This window comes from Eschrichtius robustus, chromosome 11, assembly GCF_028021215.1.
Source record: "Eschrichtius robustus isolate mEscRob2 chromosome 11, mEscRob2.pri, whole genome shotgun sequence".
In the NCBI taxonomy this organism is placed as follows: domain Eukaryota; kingdom Metazoa; phylum Chordata; class Mammalia; order Artiodactyla; family Eschrichtiidae; genus Eschrichtius; species Eschrichtius robustus.
This window is the reverse complement of record NC_090834.1, coordinates 35,493,684-35,513,568: the sequence shown is the minus strand read 5'-3', so window position 1 is coordinate 35,513,568 and position 19,885 is coordinate 35,493,684.

Here is a 19,885-nt window from a genome sequence, read left to right as displayed (position 1 = left end):
ATTTTCTATATCATTGATATCTATGCTAATCCTTCCTCCTTTTTAGTTTGTATTTAATTTGCTCAGATTTTCTAGCTTTAATAGTTGATAAAAGAATCATTGGATAAAAAGCATTGGGGCTTTTTGCTTTTCAATATTTCCTTTTGCTTTTTATTTCTAATTTAATTATATTTTGGTCAGAGCATATTGTCTTCTGAGTTACAGGATTTCAGTGTTTTGACTCTATCATTAAGACTTGTATTCATTTTATGGTCTTTATGATGAACAGACCAGGTGTATTTTTTAAAAAAAAATATGCATTCTGAAGTTGTTGGATGTAGTGTTCTATAAAATCTATTAGGCCAAGGAGGTTTTAAATGTTCAGATTTTCTATATTCTTGACACTTCTGTTTAGTAACATCTTCGGCTTTGATTGTAGATTTGTCTATTTCTTACAATTTTTTTCAGTGTTTGCTTTATGCATTTGAAGCTCAATTATTTGGGCACATATTTATGATTGTTAAGTCTTCTTTATGAATTGATCTCTTTATCTCTTGTATTATTCTTTGTCTTGAGAAATTGCTCATATTAATATAGCTACTCCAGCTTTCTTATGCTTACTGGTTGCTTGATGCATCTTTTTTTCAACTTCTTACTTTATCTTATATTTGAAGTTTGTTTCTTTTAGACAACATATAGCTGGCTTTCAGTCTTTCATCCTTTTCGACAATCTCTGCCTGATATGTTTGCCATGTGTACTCTATTTTTCAATCTCTTTGTTTTTTCTCTGTTCTTCTGTCCTTTCTTTTGGATTAGTCAAGTATCTTTAAAATTTTTTTTTGTATTAATTTTTTTTCTAATGACTTTTGAGCTGTGCTTCTTTGTATTGTTTTGAATGGTTGCCCTAGGGATTACAATACGCACTTTTAACTCATCACATTCTACTTAAGTTTACCATATATTATTTCTCTCAAAATGTAAGAAGCTAGCAACAGTATAGATCCTTTTACACTTTACCCCATTCTTCTTGGTAATTTTGTTGTAGATAATATATTTATATTTATTATCAACTCTAGAATATAGTGTTACAATTTTTCTTTGTAAATCACACATCTTTTGAAATAATTATGAGAAGAAAAATAATCATTTATATTTTCTAACATATTTTTCAATTTAACAGTTCTATTTTCCTTTCTGTAGACTTTCTTTCCTTAGCATTTCTTATACAACAAGTCTGCTGCTGACAAATTCACTTCTAGTTTATGTGAAAGTGGTGGTTTTTCACCTTAAAAATATAGGGAATTTTTTTTTTAAATAAATTTAGGTTTCTTTTTCTTTTTTTTTTTTTTTTAAACTTTGGATTTATTTATTTATTTATTTATGGCTGTGTTGGGTCTTCGTTTCTGTGTGAGGGCTTTCTCTAGTTGTGGCAAGTGGGGGCCACTCTTCATCACGGTGCATGGGCCTCTCATTATTGCGGCCTCTCTTGTTGCGGAGCACAGGCTCCAGACGTGCAGGCTCAGTAATTTTGGCTCACGGACCTAGTTGCTCCACGGCATGTGGAATCTTCCCACACCAGGGCTCGAACCTGTGTCCCCTGCATTGGCAGGCAGATTCTCAACCACTGCGTCACCAGGGAAGCCCCTAGGGAATATTTTTACTGGATATGTAATCCTGGCAGGAGAGTTTCCCCTCTCAGCCTATTATTTTAAATGTCATTTTTTTGTATTTTGGCATTCATAATTTCTGACAGGAAGTTAGCTATACCTATCATGCCATTATCCCAAATATATCATACATCTTTTTTGCCTAGTTGGACTAAAGATTTTCTTTTTTTGTTTTGTGGAAGTTTGATTTTCCTCCTTTGAAATTTTACTGAGCATGGTTTGCTGATTTTTATCTCTGTAAGTTTATGCTTCTTCACCGAAACTGAGGAATTATTTGGCTGTTATTTGTGCAAATATTTTTTGCCCTGATAATTTTTTCTCTTACTGGAAATATAATTGTGTTATGCTAGAATGATTTGCATTGAACCTCTATTCATTTTTGTCAATTTTTTTCTATTCTTTAGATTGGGTAATTTCCATTAATATGTTTTTCACATTTTCTCTTTTTTCTTATTGCATCTCCAATTTGTTATTAAACCCACCCAGTTATTTTCTTATTTCAGACACTGTAGTTTTCAGTTTTATAATTTCCATTTGATTCTTACATATATTTTCCATTTATGTATTAATACATCATTTGTTCATTCCTGTGAGCATATTTTCCTTTAACTCTTGAACATATGCATGACAATTAAGTCTTTTCTTTGCTAATTCCAAAACCTTTGTCTCGTTGACTTCAGTTTCTATCTTTCTTGACTATGGATCCCATTTTCCTGTTCCTTTGCATGTCTGGTTATTTTTCATTAACTCCTGGACATTGTAAATGATACATTTTAGAGATTCTAGATTCTGTATCTTCATCTAAAGATTGTTGGTTTTTCTCTAGCAGAAAACTTGCTTGCCTGGACTGAATCTACACTCTATCTCTCCTTTAGTGCTTGAAAGCTCAGCTCACTTCTGTCAGCCTTTTATTTTTTACCTTCTTGTTGGTCATTGTGAATGCAAAGATCAGGGATCAACTAAGGCATTTGACAAAATTTTACTCAGATTTTAGTGCTCCCCCCTCTATAGCAAACCACTTTCTGTGCTCCCCCATTTCAAATTTCTCTTGCAGATCTGAAATACGTCCTTTTACTTCCCAACATATTAAGATTGCATCTTTCTTTCTTCTTAAGTTCCAGCTGCTCCACACCAGGCAGACAGGGTAGTACTTTCAGGTGAAAAGCTGTATAAATATATTTCTTACCCAATGCAGTCCCTCTCATTTGAGATTTAACTCCTCTCCATTTTTTACCCTGCTTTTGGTGACTCTCCAATGTCTTTAAATAGTAGTCTTTATATATATCGTCCACATTTTATAATTGTTAATTGTGGGTGGATTAGTCTACTACATGCTACTCTGTCATTGCTGGAAATGGAACCCAATCTGACTGACTTTTAACTTACAAACTTTAAGAATAATTTTTCACAAATAGCTGAATACTCTTATCTCAATATTATAAACTTGAATTTTGTGTGTCTGAATATGTGGATTTGAGAATGTATCTCCTAAGAGGCAAAAGAAAGTTCACAAAACAGAAAAGGAAATATATGTTGTTAAGAATATTTGCCCAAAATTTTGATTAATAAAATTATTTGTTCCTTTGGGCCCTAGAACATGTCTATCTATCCCAATATTCTATCCCATGGTAATTTCTTGGGAAAATGGTGGATTAGAATTCTGGAAATCTGGATTCTATGGTTGCATCTGCAATTAACTAGCTCTATGACATTTGTCAAGTTAATATACTTGGACCTCAGTTTATTTTTTTATAAAAAGAAGGGATTGAACTAAAGAATCTTAAAGTCTCAGCTCATATTCACATAAGTTTATCAGTCTCATCCTTTGACTCTATCTTTTTGGGTAGGTATCCTAGTGTCATTTAAAAATGTTTCCATTGTACACTTCTTTGGTGCTGATTGGGTCTTCCCTGCCCATGCCTTGCCTGGCACTCTGTCCACCCTCCTTTTTCTGCTGTTTATTTGCAGGACACTAGCTTCTTCTGTGCTCTGACCACTATTCTGAACTGCAGATACTATGATTTACTTAATCTGGTGTCTGTTCTACTCATGTCTAGAGACCCTGTGTCTTCTCAGATGCCTGTTAACAATACTAATTAATAAGACTGCTTGCTAACTGGAGAGCATAACAGCAAACTCTGCTGTTTAAGAATGTGCACTATTTTTTTTATTTTAAAATTTAAAAAATTGAAGTATAATTGACTTATTGTACAATATTATGTTAGTTTCAGGTCACAACATAGTGCATTCAATATTTTTATATATTACAAAATGTTCACCACAAGGATGTGTACTAATTTTTATCATGTAAAAGAGAATATTAGCTATATCATCTCATCCAAATTTAGTAAAAATAGCATATATGGAATTTCCAACATTTTACTTTAAAAATTACTTATTTTTCTCTTTAATTTGGGATCTGCTGCTACCTATATACAGTTGAATTTAGTTTAAGATATTGTAGAATTCCATGTTTAATGATTTTATTTTTAATATATTGATATTTTATAGTATTCCATAAGAAGAATTATGACTTCCAGGGAGCCCACAACTTAAAAATACCAAGGGTCCCTAGGTAAGAATTGACAATTTTTTCAATGGCTTTCTTTAAAAAATGCAGAAAATTTTTTCAATTATATTTTAAAGTTATATCTATACATGTTAGATAGTAATTAAATTTTTTAAAAAAGATCTATTTGGTTGACTGGAGGAAATTTAGTAGTTGAACTAAATTTTTAGTGATTGAACAGAATTTACAGTTTAATTTCAGCATCTGATGATTTTTACCATTTTGTTTGTGAATCAAATTTTTCTATATTGATTGTCAATGAGTCCAGTTAGGACCCTGTTGTTATACCGAGTTGACAAAATTAAGAATAGTGCCCTGATATTTGTATTGTTTATAAGGAATTGAGCTTGCTGGAAACTCCTGCAGAAAAATTAAATTTCTCCCAGATCATATATAGCTACCAGGTTAGTAATGATGCCAAAGTGATTTACCAGAGACCCAGTGGATTTACTTACTTTAAGGATGGAAATTAAAGGAGTAGAGAACTGTTCAGTATACTTACACTTACCTATGTTCAGTATACTTATATTTACCTATGTCCTGTTTTTTGTACATGTTATATGTGTGCATATGTTATCTATACATACATAAATATGTATGTATTTTGTATATCTTCTATTTTCTACTTCTAGAGAAAGAAATATAATTTAGAGCAAAGATTAAAAGAAACAAAGACTCCTAGCTGCCAGTCAAGTACCATTTCATGAACTTAATCTCTACTTTTCTAAACATTGGCTTGTTTATCTTTCTTCTACCTGTCAACTGCCATCTGCCCTTTTCATAGCTACAAGCCCTATCTCATATTTTCTGAGCCTTAATTACCTTATTAATATTTTCTAATATTCTGAACTTTTTTCCAGTCTAAACTGTCTTCCCTATCATTTGAAGAAACCATGGCATTGTCAATCTATATTCTGTAGGGCTCAAGAAGATAAGTAACATGGGTTATTTAGTTCAGCTATTCTAAGTTAACTCACCAAACATGAATGGCTTTTTATTTCCTGTAAATTTACTAAATAATTTTTTGAAACCTTTAAATACATTTCATGTAATCTTAAAAGGGTTAGTGGTAGATAGTTTCCTGTACTTGGTTCTTTCGTTTTCTCATTTGTTGTTATTTTTAATCAATCCTTTCTCAATAATTATTTACTCAAATTTATAAATATTTATTCTTCAGGAAAAAATGTCAGTAAAACATTCTATTGGTATTTTGGCTACTTTTATAGAACTGGAGTGAATGGATGAAATTCTGGTGTTTCCTTTTTTGAGTCATAACTCAAATCTCTATATTGTATTTAATTAATCAATTATTTTATCCCTGTATTAGTTTAAGCATTTAAATATCTACTATATGCCAAATACCTTACTAGACAGAGGATATGAAGATCCATAGCACATTCTCAGCTCTCAAATAGAAAAATGTGGACTTCCCTGGTGGTGCAGTGGTTAAGAATCTGCCTGCCAATGCAGGGGACACTGGTCCGGGAAGATCCCACATGCCACAGGACGACTAAGCCCGTGCGCCACAACTACTGAGCCTATGCTCTAGAGCCCGTGAGCCACCACTACTGAAGCCCATGCACCAGAGCCCGTGCTCCTCAATAAAGAGAAGCCACCGCAACGAGAAGCCCAAGCCCCGCAACGAAGAGTAGCCTCCGCTCGCCGCAACTACAAAGAAAGCCCGCACGCAGCAACGAAGACCCAATGCAGCCAAAAATAAATAAATAAAATTTTTAAAATGCATGAATAGTTCTATGTACCATGAATAAACAAATGTGTTGGTTGGTTGAGTCACTGACTGTTTATACCTGTTTCCTCATCTACTTATTTATAGTTCCCCTTACACTTTTAAGAGTGTCCTTTTTTGGACAATAAATTACAGAGTCACTATTATATTTGAACTTAAACAACCCTGACTAATTTCTAAATGAAACTTGACTATATAAACTTTTCACAATGTAAATGAAATAGTCAAAATATCTGCCTATAATGTTTGAGTTTATAAATTGAATTATGAATTCATATTTAAGATTTTCTTATATATAATGGACTAATTTTGATTTTTTTCCATTTTGACATTTTATTAATCAAAAATTTTTAAACTATCCACATGCATATTTAACATTTATATTTTTATCTTCATATTTTTTGCAGTCATCTAACACAATTTTTCAAAGTGTACAGATAAATTATTTGAGATGCATCATTTTTGGGGGAATTTATTCATGAGACAGAAATTTTAACTTTTCATATAACACAGTGACAATTCACCACCCCCATTCACTACATAGACATATATATATATATATGATCTTCTTAATGCAACCAACTATTCTAGTGTTATTAAAAGGTAACTTTTTTTAAAGGGTAAAATTAAGGGTATTTTTCTTCTTTTTTAATTGAAGTATAGTTAATTTACAATGTTGTGTTAGTTCAGGTATACAGAAAAGTGATTCAGTTGTACATATCTATCTATCTATCAATCTATCTATATTTTTTCAGATTCCTTTATAGGTTATTAGAAGATATTGAATATAGTTACTGTGCCATACAGTAGGTCCTCATTGTTTATCTATTTTATATATAGTAGTGTGTATCTGTTAATATCAACCTCCTAATTTACCTCCCCCCTTTACCAATTTGGTAACCATAAGTTTGTTTTCTATGTCTGTGAGCCTATTTCTGTTTTGTAAAAAGTTCATTTGTATCATTTCTTAGGTTCCACATATAAGTGATATCATATGGTATTTGTCTTTCTCTGTCAAACTTACTTCACTTAGTATGATAATCTCTTAGTCCATCCCTTTGGGACAAATGGCAAATGGCATTATTTCTATGATATATATATAAAACATATTTTCTTTATCCATTCATATGTCAATGGACATTTGGTTGTTTCCATGTCTTTGCTATTGTAAATAGTGCTGCAATGAAAATTGGGGTGCTTTTATCTTTTCAAATTAGAGTTTTCATCTTTTCTGGATATATGCCCAGGAGCAGGATTGTTGGATCATACGGTAACTCTATTTTTAGTTTTTTAAGGAAGCTCCAGACTATTCTCTATAGTGACTACACTCATTTACATTCCCACCAGCAGTGCTGGAGTGTTCCCTTTCCTCCACACTCTCTTCAGCATTTATTATTTATAGACTTTTTGATGTTTCTGACCAATGTGAGGTGATACCTCATTGGCCATCTATATGTCTTCTTCGGAGAAATGTCTATTTAGTCTTCAGCCCATTTTTGATTGGGTTCTTTGTTCTTTTGATATTGAACTGTATGAGCTGTTTGTATATTTTGGAAATTAAGCCCTTATTGGTCGCATCATTTGCAAATATTGTCTGCCATTCCATAGTTGGTCTTTTCATGTTGTTTATGGTTTCCTTTGCTTACAAAAGCTTTTAAGTTTGATTAGGTGCCATTTGTTTATTTTTGCTTTTGTTTCCATTACTCTAGGAGATAGATCCAAAATAATATTTTCCTCTAGGGGTTTTATAGTATCTGGTCTTACATTTAGGTCTTTAATCTATTTTGTATGTTTTTTTTAATATGGTGTTAGAGAATATTCTAATTTCATTCTTTTACATGTAACTGTCCAGTTTTCCCAGCCCATTTATTGAAAAAACTGTCTTTTTTCCACTGTATATTCTTGCCTCCTTTGTTGTACATTAATTGACCAGAAGTGCATGGGTTTATTTCTGGTTTTTTTATCCTGTTCCATTGATCTATATGTTTTTGTGCCAGTACCATACTGTTTTGATTACTATAGATTTGTTGTACCGTATGAAGTCAGGGAGTGTGATTCTTCCAGCTTCATTCTTTTTCTCAAGATTGTTTTGGCTATTCAAGGTTGTTTGTGTTTCCATACAAATTAAAAATTTTCTGTTCTAGTTCTGTGAATAATGCCATTGGTAATTTGATAGGGATTGTATTGAATCTGTAGATTGCCTTGGGGAATATGGACATTTTAACAATATTGATTATTCCCATCCAAGAACATGATATATCTTTCTATCTGTTTGTGTCATCTTTAATTTCTTCCATTAGTGTCTTATAGTTTTCAGAGTAGAGGCCTTTTGTCTCCTTAGGTAGGTTTATTCCTAGGTATTTTATCCTTCTTGATAGGATGGTAAATGGGATTGTTTACTTAATTTCTCTTTCTGATAGTTTGTTTTTACTGTATAGAATTGCAACAGATTTCTGTATATTCATTTTTTATCCTGCAACTTTACCGAATTCTTTGATGAGCTTTAGTAGTTTTTTGGTGGTGTCTTTAGGATTTTCTATGTATAGTATCATGTGATCTGCAAACAGTGATGGTTTTATTTCTTCCTTTCCAATTTGGATTCCTTTCATTTCTTTTTCTTCTCTGATTGCTGTGGCTAGTACTTCCAAAACTATGTTGAGTAAAAATGGTGAGTGTGACCATCATTGTTTTGGTTCCTGATCTTAGAGGGAACGCTTTCAGCTTTTCACCATTGAGTATGATGTTGGCTCTAGGTTTGTCATATATGGTCCTTATTATGTTGAGGTACGTTTTCTCTATACCCACTTTTAAAGGGTAAATTTAGAAAGTTCCCTGGCTGTCCAATGGTTAGGACTTCTTGCTTTCACTGCCAAGTGCCCAGGTTAGATCCCTGGTCGGGGAACTAAGAGCCCACAAGCTGCACAGTATGGCAAAAAAAAAAAAAAAAAGGTAACTCTGAGGCTTTTGAAACTTCTAATATTTGTACTTGCAAAGTTTTACCCCTCAGGAATAATTAGTAATTCTGAGTTAAATTTCTTTCTCTTCTTTTTTCTCTCAGTCAGCTGGTATATAAACACTCCAAATTAGCATCATTTGAGATATTTCAGACTTGTGTGTTCTTACCAAAGAATACTTTGTCATTTAAAATAAAATCTGAGTGTTACTTAGCAATGAAAGACTTGCTAAGGACTTACATACAAACATTAGAAAAATGTGGATGCTATGATGAGAGGACTCTATGAAATTTTGGGAGAGAGTAATGGAAAGAACTGTCTTAAAATTTCTTCAAAAGGCAGAAGAGGAAAAGATAGGAGAGTGTTCCAAGAAGAGAGAAGAACAAGGAAAGTAAGAGAAAAATGGTGCTTCAGGGTCCTGCCAATGCCTGGAGCCTGGAAATCATACAAAGGAAAAGTGGGAGACAGGCCCAGTGGGACTCAACCCAGGAGTGGCTTATGGTGGTCATGCTTCCAAACCTCAAACTGAGACATATGGTCAGACAACAGATACTTCCTGATTTGTGACTTTATTTACTAGAACATTCTGACAAGGCATAGATTTTTAAGCCAGATTTGATTATTCTTTTAACAAATTGCTTTTATTAAAGGGATAAAATCTTTATGAAATTAGACTATTGGCTATGTGAGCCATCACTGCCTATCTTATGTGAAGTCATTTGTAAAAGACAAAATGAGAAATCATTTTACACATTTATAATTTCTAGTACATATCTTAGGAATGTTAGGAGACTTTTCACCTAACATCCTCTGAGATGTGCCAGTCCATAGTCAGCAGTAGAGCATATACAAAGGAGAGACACGTAATTTTCAAAAATTCCTATATGGTGAGTTGGAATTAGGCAACATGAGAAGAACATGCAAAAGAAATATTGGAAAAGCCTACTAAAACCTATTTCAAATAAGAACATGCTCTAAACCTCTGGAAAATGCCATCAGCTTATACAGAACAACTCAGGATGGGAGCAGTTCTCTTGAGAAAAAGTCTCATGAAATCAATCAGTGAATATATTTACTGGAAGATCACATGGTTCAGAACTCCAGGGGGTGTTATATCAGGAAGAGCAGAGATCATTGTCCTTGCCCACAGTACAGAGACAGAGTTTCAAGAAATATTTGGCTAAGAAGATTCAGTTTCTTCCTGCATAAGACATTTTAGATCATAAAGGTTAAAGCTGCTTACTATAAAAAAACAGAAAAAAATCTGAAGTACACATTAGAAAAAAAGAGAAATCAATATAATCCCATGACCCAGAGTTATGGGTCATGGGTCAAAACCCATATTATTTTGTTCTCCTAAGATTTCAATGTAATGAAGAATTTTCAAACCAATAGTGAAGTCTTGAATCTTTTACCTGTGAGATCCACTAATAAAAATGGATATGAAAAGAAACCAGAAGCTTCTTATAAAATGTACCTTTCCCTTATTTAGTATTTAAAGCAAACCTATACAAGTAATAGAGTACTTCCCTACCAATATCTCTACCACTGCCCTGCTTTCTGTCAGGTAAGGTTTGCTTGTGTGTGTGTGTGTGTGTGTGTGTAGATGGGGAGAGTGAAGGCTTGATCTGGAAAGAACAGTCTAGAGGAGAAAGACTAAAGGATGGAATGGGTGGCACCAATGCAGTTGTCTCATGGTAAAATCTGATGCAACTAAAACAGAGCAACTTCAAAAGACTTTGGGTACAAGAAGAACTCTTTGGTGCCAGACGAAGAAGGCTCCTCCTGAAGCAGGCAGCCACTCTACCTGCCAGAACTTATACCTATTGTCATAAGTTTCATTGTCCTAATCCATGAGGCTCTTCTGTCTCCATTGCTTCACTGCTGCATTTAGGGAATAGAAATCTTTTGCAATGTTGCAAAAAATTTTCTGTTGCAGGGGTCTTCTCTCAATAACTCTTCTACAAAGCCAGGTAGAGTGTGGACCCACAGCAGGCTCCAACATCTCCGCCTACCTCTTCTCACCCAAGAGGGTCTCATTCTAGTCAACAAATGGGGTTATGTTTGGAAACAACATTCCTCTTCCAAAATATTTTGTCTAAACATTCACCTCTCTTTGTTCATTAGAGAAACAAAAGCCACAAAAACTTACAGGTCTTTCTATCTTTTCCCTGACACATACCTTTCCTAAATCAATGAATGCAGAACCAGTATCAAACTTAAATATGGGAGGACAGGAAAGGGAATATTCAGAGAGACAAAAAATAATTGGTAAGTCATTATCTCAAAATATATTTCAGTTACAATTATTGACCCATGTAATTATTTATGTTAGATTTCTAAGCAAATCCTACTGTTGTATTTAGCAGTTTGATGGGTGCCCAAGCAAGTCCTACAAAACTAGGCTTAGAAAATATAGAGAAATGTAATATTGGAGCTGTCCACATCCTCAATTTGGACATTGTGAAATAATGTAATGGAGAGAAACACCAAGTTTCTTCCTCCTGATATGATGGTACCAAGAGCACAAGTGCTGCAGTTAGGAAAACCAACATCCAAATCCCTTTCTACTCACGAGTTATGTAACCTTGGATGAGTCATTTATTTATGGTTGTCATACATTTGGACAACAATTTTCTTGAAAGAAGGAATCACATTTGATAGTTTTCATCTTTATATCTCAGAGACAAGCACAGTAATGGTACATTCTTGGTGTGCAATATATGTAGAATAAATGTACATATTTTAACATTTCAGAACTTCAGCTTTCTTTTCAGTATGAAGTGATAATATCAGCTGCTGCTAAGAAGATTCAGTGAACCTCCACATGTAAAGAAGTCTGACAAACGCTGGGAGAGCAGGCATTCAATACATGATAATTCTTCCCTCTCTTGCTCTCCCCTTCCTCTTTCTTTTTTCTCCCATATTTTACTACTCAGTGAATATTCATAATCTATAAGGTTTTTTTCACAATAGGTATAGTATCTGTCTGTTGATTGACCCACAACAGATAGTCACCATTATCAACAGTAACAGCATAAATAGTATTTGAGGGTCTAATCTACTAGACATGGGGTTGCTGAATTTGTCAACTGCTTTGGAGTAAGAACACCGCCCACCCCTCCCCACCACATGTCCATCAGCCTTTTACTTCACTGGTAAATTAACATTATATGTCTCTCTCCTTCTTTGGAACGAGGACATACTTCCTTTAATGAAACCTAGCTATTTCCCCACTAATGCTTCTAATCTGTAATCTATCTACATTCAATCATTTGATTTTTTTCACAACCTAACATTTACCTTTTTATAATTCCTCAGTTTTGAAAAGTTATCAAAAAAATGCTACTTTGTCAATAAGGATATATGGATTAAGATTTTTATATATGCATTTCCTTTTCTCATAGCAACTGAATTCTAGAAGGGGTGAAATATCAAATAAGCAATGTCCATTTCTATACCTTAGAACAGTGATTATAAACTTTGTTTTACAAATAAAACTTTCCTTTGCCTTCAGATAAATACTAAATATAATTATATTTGTGTATGGTCAGAGTTATCAATATAATTCAAAATCATATTTAGCTTGTTATAAAATCAGTTAATAAGACAAATAAGACTTTCTTTGATGAATACAAAAATTTGCAGGTGGGAGTTATGATGCCAGATTTACTATTTTATATCAGTCTCTGCAAATTGTTTATTTCTGTATTTCACTTGGCTCAGAGTTGGAACAATCTTGATTCTCACAGATAAGTAATTTCAAAAGGTACTAGTAATGTCTTTGTACTCATCTTGAACTCAGAGATACTCTTCAAATATTTAAAGCTGAAAAAGCAAATATAAAATCTGCACACAAACCAGTTAATCTGTTTTCATAAACTAACATACTGGTGTCCTCTGATATCTTTTGAGGAAAAGTTTGCTATAGCTTTATAAAATATTTAAAAGATACTTAATCTAGAATTGGAAACAAACATTGAAAATAATTTTCTTACAGCATCCTGGAGAAAAATTACACTTAATGTCAATATAAAACTCATTGCTTAGAAAAAAAACAGTAAAAAACACAATCACATAGAGGCTAAACTATATGTTACTAAACAACAATGGATCTCTAAAGAAATCAAAGAGGAAATCAAAAAATACCTAGAGACAAATGACAATGAACACACAACAGTCCAAAGCTTTTGGAGCACAGCAAAAGCAATTCTAAGAGGGAAGTTTGTAGCAATACAATCTTACCTCAGGAAACAAAAATCTCAAATAAACAACCTAAACTTACACCTAGAGCAACTAGAGAAAGAAGAACAAACAAAACCCAAAGTTAGTAGAAGGAAAGAAATCATAAAGAACAGCATAGAAATAAATGAAATAGAGATGAAGAAAACAGTAGCAAAGATCAATGTAACTAAAAGATGTTCTTTGAGAAGATAAACAAAATTGATGGACTTTCAGCCAGACACATCAAGAAAAAAAGGGAGAGGACTCAAATCAATAAAAATGGAAATAAAAAAGAAGAAGTTACAATGACACCACAGAAATATGAAGGATTATAAGAGACTACTACAAACAACTGTACGCCAATAAAATGGACAACCTGGAAGAAATGGACAAATTCTTAGAAAGGTATAAACTTCCAAGACTGAACCAGGAAGAAATAGAAAATATGAACAGACCAATCACAAGTAATGAAGTTGAAACTGTGGTTAAAAATCTTCCAACAAACAAAAGTCCAGGACCAGATGGCTTCACAGGTGAATTCTATCAAACATTTAGAGAAGAGTTAACACCCATCCTTCTCAAACTCTTCCAAAAAATTGCAGAGGAAAGAACACTCCCAAAATCATTCTATGAAGCCACTATCACCCTGATACCAAAACCAGACAAAGATACCACAAAAAAGAAAATTACAGGCCAATAACACTGATGAACATACAAGCAAAATACTCAACAAAATACTAGCAAACCAAATTCAACAATACACTAAAAGCATCATACACCATAATCAAGTGGGATTTATCCCAGGGATGCAAGGATTCTTCAGTATCCACAAAATCAATCAGTTTGATACACCATATTAACAAATTGAACAATAAAAACCATATGATCCTCTCAATAGATGCAGAAAAAGCTTTTGACAAAATTCAATACTAATTTATGATAAAAAGCTCTCCAGAAAGTGGGAATAAAGAGAACTGAGCATAATAAAGACCATATATGACAAACCCACAGCTAACATCATTCTCAAGGGTGAAAAGCTGAAAGCGTTCTCTCTAAGATCAGGAACAAGGCAAGGATGTCCATTGTCACCACTGTTATTCAACATAGTTCTGGAAGTCCTAACCACGGCAATCATAGAACAAAAAGAAATAAAAGAAATCCAAACTGGAAAAGAAGAAGTAAAACTGTCACTGTTTGCAGATGACATGACACTATATATAGAAAAATCTAAAAATGCTACCAGAAAACTACTAGAACTCATCAATAAATTCAGTAAAGTTGCAGGATGCAAAATTAATTCACAGAAATCTCCTACATTCCTATACACTAACAATGAAAGATCAGAAAAAGAAATTAAGGAAGCAATCCCATTTACCACTGCATCAAAAGAAATAAAACATCTAGGATTAAACCTATCTAAGGAGACAAAAGACCTCTACTCTGAAAATTATAAGATACTGACCAAAGAAATCAGAGATGACACAAACAGATGGAAGGTTATACCATATTCTTGGATTGGAAGAATCAATATTGTGAAAATGGCTATACTACCCAAGGCAATCTACAGATTCAATGCAATCCCTATTAAATCACCGATGACATTTTTCACAGAACTACAACAAAAATAAAAAATGTATATGGAAACACAAAGGACCTTGAATAACCAAAGGAATCTTGAGAAAGAAAAACGGAGCTGGAGGAATCAGACTCCCTAGCTTCAGACTATACTACAAAGCTACAATCATCAAAATAGTGTGGTGCTGGCACAAAAACAGAAATATAGATCAATGGAACAAGATAAAAGGCCCAGAAACAAACTCACGCATGTATGGACAATTAAACTATGACAAAAGAGGCAAGAATATACAATGGAGAATAGACAATCTCTTCAAAAAGTGGTGCTGGGAAAACTGGACAGCTACATGTAAAAGAATGAAATGAGAACACTCTCTAACACCATACACAAAAATAAACTCAAGATGGATCAAAGACCTAAATGTAAGGGCAGACACTATAAAACTCTTAGAGGAAACAATAAGCAGAACACTCTTTGACATAAATCACAGCAATATCTTTTTTTGATCCAACTCCTAGAGTAATGAAAATAAAACAAAAATAAACAAATGGGACTTAATTAAACTTAAAAGCTTCTGCTGAGCAAAGGAAACCATAAACAAAATGAAAAGACGACCCTCAGAATGGGAGAAAATATTTGCAGATGTAGCAACAGACAAAGGATTAATCTCCAAAATATACAAACAGCTCATGCAGCTCTATGTCAAAAAAACAAACAACCCAATTAAAAAAAAAAGGGAAGAAGATCTAAACAGACATTTCTCTGAAGAAGACATACAGATGGCCAAAAATACATGAAAAAATTCTCAGCATCACTAATTATTAGAGAAATGCCTATCAAAACTAGAATGAGGTATCAACTCACACCAGTCAGAATGGCCATCATCAAAAACTCTACAAATAATGCTGGAGAGGGTGTGGAGAAAAGGGAACCCTCCTACACTGTTGGTGATAATGTAAATTGGTACAACCACTATGGAGAACAGTATAGACGTTCCTTAAAAAATAAAAATGGAGCTACCATATGATCCAGCAATTCCACTCCTGGGCATATATCCAGAGAAAAACGTAATCCAAAAGGATACATGCATCACAATGTTCATTACAGCACTATTTATTGTAGTCAAAATATAGTAGCAACCTAAATGTCCATTGACAGAGGAATGGATAAAGAAGATGTGGTACATACATGCAATGGAATATTACTCAGCCATAAAAAAGAATGAAATAATGCCATTTGTAGCAACATGGCTGATCTAGAGATTATCATACTAAGTGAAGTAAGTCAGACAGAGAAAGAAATATATATCATATCACTCATATGTGGAGTCTAATTCTTTTCAAAAAAGAAAAGAAACAAATGAACTTATTTAGAAAACAGAAATGGAGTTACAGATAGCAAAAACACACTTATGGTTACCAAAGGGGAGATGTGGCAGGGGAGCGGTAAATCAGAAGCCTGGGATGAACACACACACACTACTATATATAAGATAGATAACCAAAAAAACCTACTATATAGCACAGGAAACTCTACTCAGTATTTTGTTATAACCTATATGAGAAAAGAATCTGAAAAAGAATGAATATATGTACGTGTATAAGTGTATCACTTTGCTGTACACCTGAAACTAACACAGTATTGTAAATCAACTATGCTCCAATAAAAAATAACACAAGAGAGAAAAAGAGAAAAATAGAACTCATTGCCTATTCAATGTTATTTACTTCAGGTTGTTAAATTGAAACAAATTTAAAAAAAAAAAAAAAAAAAAGAACTGGTCTTCAGTTGTCTTTGATAGATCTTTATATGCCCATAAAGGTACCATGCAGTTATAATGATAAATAATTGCTATCTCTTATCAGGAATGCACACTGTGACAATTATTTTAAATTTATATTCTTAGTTAATCATTTATAAAAACACTTCAAGGTAGATATTTTATTATTCTCAATCTACATTTGAAGAGAGGATTATTAAATTGCTCCAGTTTAAACCACTAGCTTCAAGTTAGAGAGTCTACATGTATTTGAAGTTCACAATCCCTGTCTGCATGGCACCAGAATTGTAGCATTCATGAAGCCAAACTCTGTTAAAATGGGAGCCTGTGTTCACTGAACTGATGGCATATGATGTCCTGTTTATCCATTGTTTATTAAAAATGAATGTTTAGTATTTATAAATATAAGAATACAGAGAACACTTCATTATGACAATCTTTCTTTGGGAGGATGTAGCATTTTTTTAAGGTTATATGGCCTGGAAAATCTCAAAAGAATAGAAGAACCCCTCCCAGCATCTGGCTGGGCTATCTCTAAATTTTCAGGGGAGGAGAAAAGCAAGTCTATATCACTGATGGGGAATTAGGAGGTGAATAAGTATAAGAAGATTTTTTTTTTTAATCTCAAAGCAATGGTATTTGATAAATTTAATATTTCTATTCCTGTTTTCATCCTTTCTGCCACAAATGCCTTTTTAAATAAAACATAAGATGACCTGAGTCATCACTATTTATGGCCTTTAGAATACACTGTGATGGTTTAGGCTTTAGGAAAGTTTAAAATGGTAGAGGTCAGGATTTGAACCCAGGTAGTCAGATTCTATAGTCTGCCTTCTCAGCTTCTCTGCCCCGTTGTCTTCTGTGATGATAAATTTGGTATTCTTAGAGCACTCATTTCTTAAGAGTTATCAGTTCTTCATACTATACAACACTTTCCAGATTTCCTGGCACTGGAGGTGTCCATGCTGAGGCTAAAAGTTGAATGTTGTAGAGCAGGGGGCCCCAACCCCTGGGCTATGGACCGGTACCAGTTAGGAACCGGGCTGCACAGCAGGAGGTGAGCAGCGGGCCAGCGAGTGAAGCTTCATCTGCTGCCCCCCATCGCTATGCATTGCTCACATTACTGCCTGAACCATCCCCCCCCCACCCCCATCCGTGGAAAATTTTTCTTCCACGAAACTGGTCCCTGGTGCCAAAAAAATTGGGGACCACTGCTGTAGAACATTTCTTTATTGGGCAGGAAGCTGGGTTAGATTGTCTTTAGGTATAATATTTTTTAATTGAAATACAATTGATGTACAGTATTATGTTAGTTTCAGGTGTATTACACAATGATTTGAAATTTGCTACAGTATGAAGTGATCACAATGATAAATCTAGTAACTGTCTGTCCCCATACAAAGTTATTAAAAATATTATTGACCATATTCCTTATGCTATATAGTACATCCCCATGGCTTATTTAATATATAACTGTAAGTTTGAACCACTTAATACCCTTCACCTATTTTTCCCACCCCCACGACTCTCCTCCTTTCTGGTAACCACTTATTTGTTTTTTGTGCCTATGAGTCTGTTTTTGTTTACTTTTGTTTGTTTGTTTTTGTTTTTCAGACTTCACATATAAGTGAGATCATAGTATATTTATCTTACTTTGTCTGATTTATTTCATTATTTCACTTAGCAAAACACCCTCTAGATATGTCCCTGTTGTGGCAAATGGCAAGATTTCATTCATATGTATATGAATATATATCACATCTTCTTTATCCATTTGTCCTTGATAAACACTTAGGTTGGTTCCATATCTTGGGTGTTATAAATAATGATAATAAACATTAGACTGCATGTATTTTTTTAAATTAGTGATTTTGTTTTCTTCAGATAAATATCTAGAAGTGCATTTGCTGGATCTTATGGTAGTTCTATATTTAATTTTTTTAGGAACTTCCACAGTATTTTCCATAGGGGCTGCACCAATTTACACTCCCAGCAATAGTACACGAAGGTTCCCTTTTCTCCACATCCTCTGCAATACTTGTTATTTGTTGTCTTTTTGATGATAGCCATTCTGACAGGTGTGAGGTGGTATTTCATTGTGGTTTTGATTTTCATTTCCCTGATGATTAGTGATGTTGAGTATCTTTTCATGTGTCTGTTGGCCATCTGTATGTCTTCTTTGGGGAAATGTCTATTTGGGTGTTTTACCCATTTTTTAATCAGGTTGTTCATTTTTTTGATGTTGTATGAGTTCTTTATATATTTTGAATATTAACCCCTTCTCAGATATATTATTTGCAAATATCTTCTCCCATCCAGTAGGGTGCATTTTTTGTTTTATTAATAGTTTCCTTCACTGTGGAAAAACTTTTTACTTTGAGGTAGTCCCATTTGTTTATTTTTGCTTTTGTTTCCCTTACTTGAGGAGACATACTCAACAACAAAAAAATGCTAACACCATGTGGAAGAAAGTGCTGCCTATGTTTTCTTCTAGGAGTTTCATGAATTTAGGTCTTACATTTTACAATTTAATCCATTTTGAGTTTATTACTTTATACGGTATAAGAAAGTAGTAGTCCATTTTGATTCATTTGCATGTAGCTCTCCAGTTTTCCCAACCCTGTCTATTTATTTAAAAGAAATAGACTGTCTATTGAAAGAGGCTGTCTTTCCCCCATTACATATTTTTGTTGTAGATTAATTGACCATATAATTGTGGGTATATTTCTGGGATCTCTCTTCTGTTCCAGTGACCTATGTGTCTGTTTTTGTGCCAGTACCATACTGTTTTTTTTGTTTTTTGTTTTTTTGTTTTATTACCATACTGTTTTGATTACTATAGCTGTGTAGTATAGTTTGAAATCAGAGAGCTTAGTACCTTCAGCTTTGTTCTTATTTCAAAGTAGATTGCTTTGGCTACTCAGGATTTTTTGTGTTTCCATACAATTTTTTTTGTATAATTTGTTCTATTTTTGTGAAAAATGTCATTGGTATTTTGATAGGGATTGCATTAAGTCTATAGATTGCATTGGGTAACCATATTAATTCTTCCAATCCATGGCCACTTATATCTTTCCATTTGTGTTGTTTTCAATTTCTTTCATAATGTCTTATACTTTTTCAATTTCAAGTTTTTTATCTCCTTAGTTAGATTTATGCCTAGATATTTCATTCTTTTTGATTAGATTGTAAATGGGATTGATTTCTTAATTTCCCTCTCTGGTAGTTCATTGTTAGTGTATAGAAATGCAACAGATTTCTGTATACTAATTTTGTATCCTGCAATTTTACCTCATTCATTGATGAGTTCCAGTTGTTTTCTGGTGACATCTTCAGAATTTTCTATACATTGTATGATGTCTTCTGCAAACAGTGAAAGTTTTACTTCT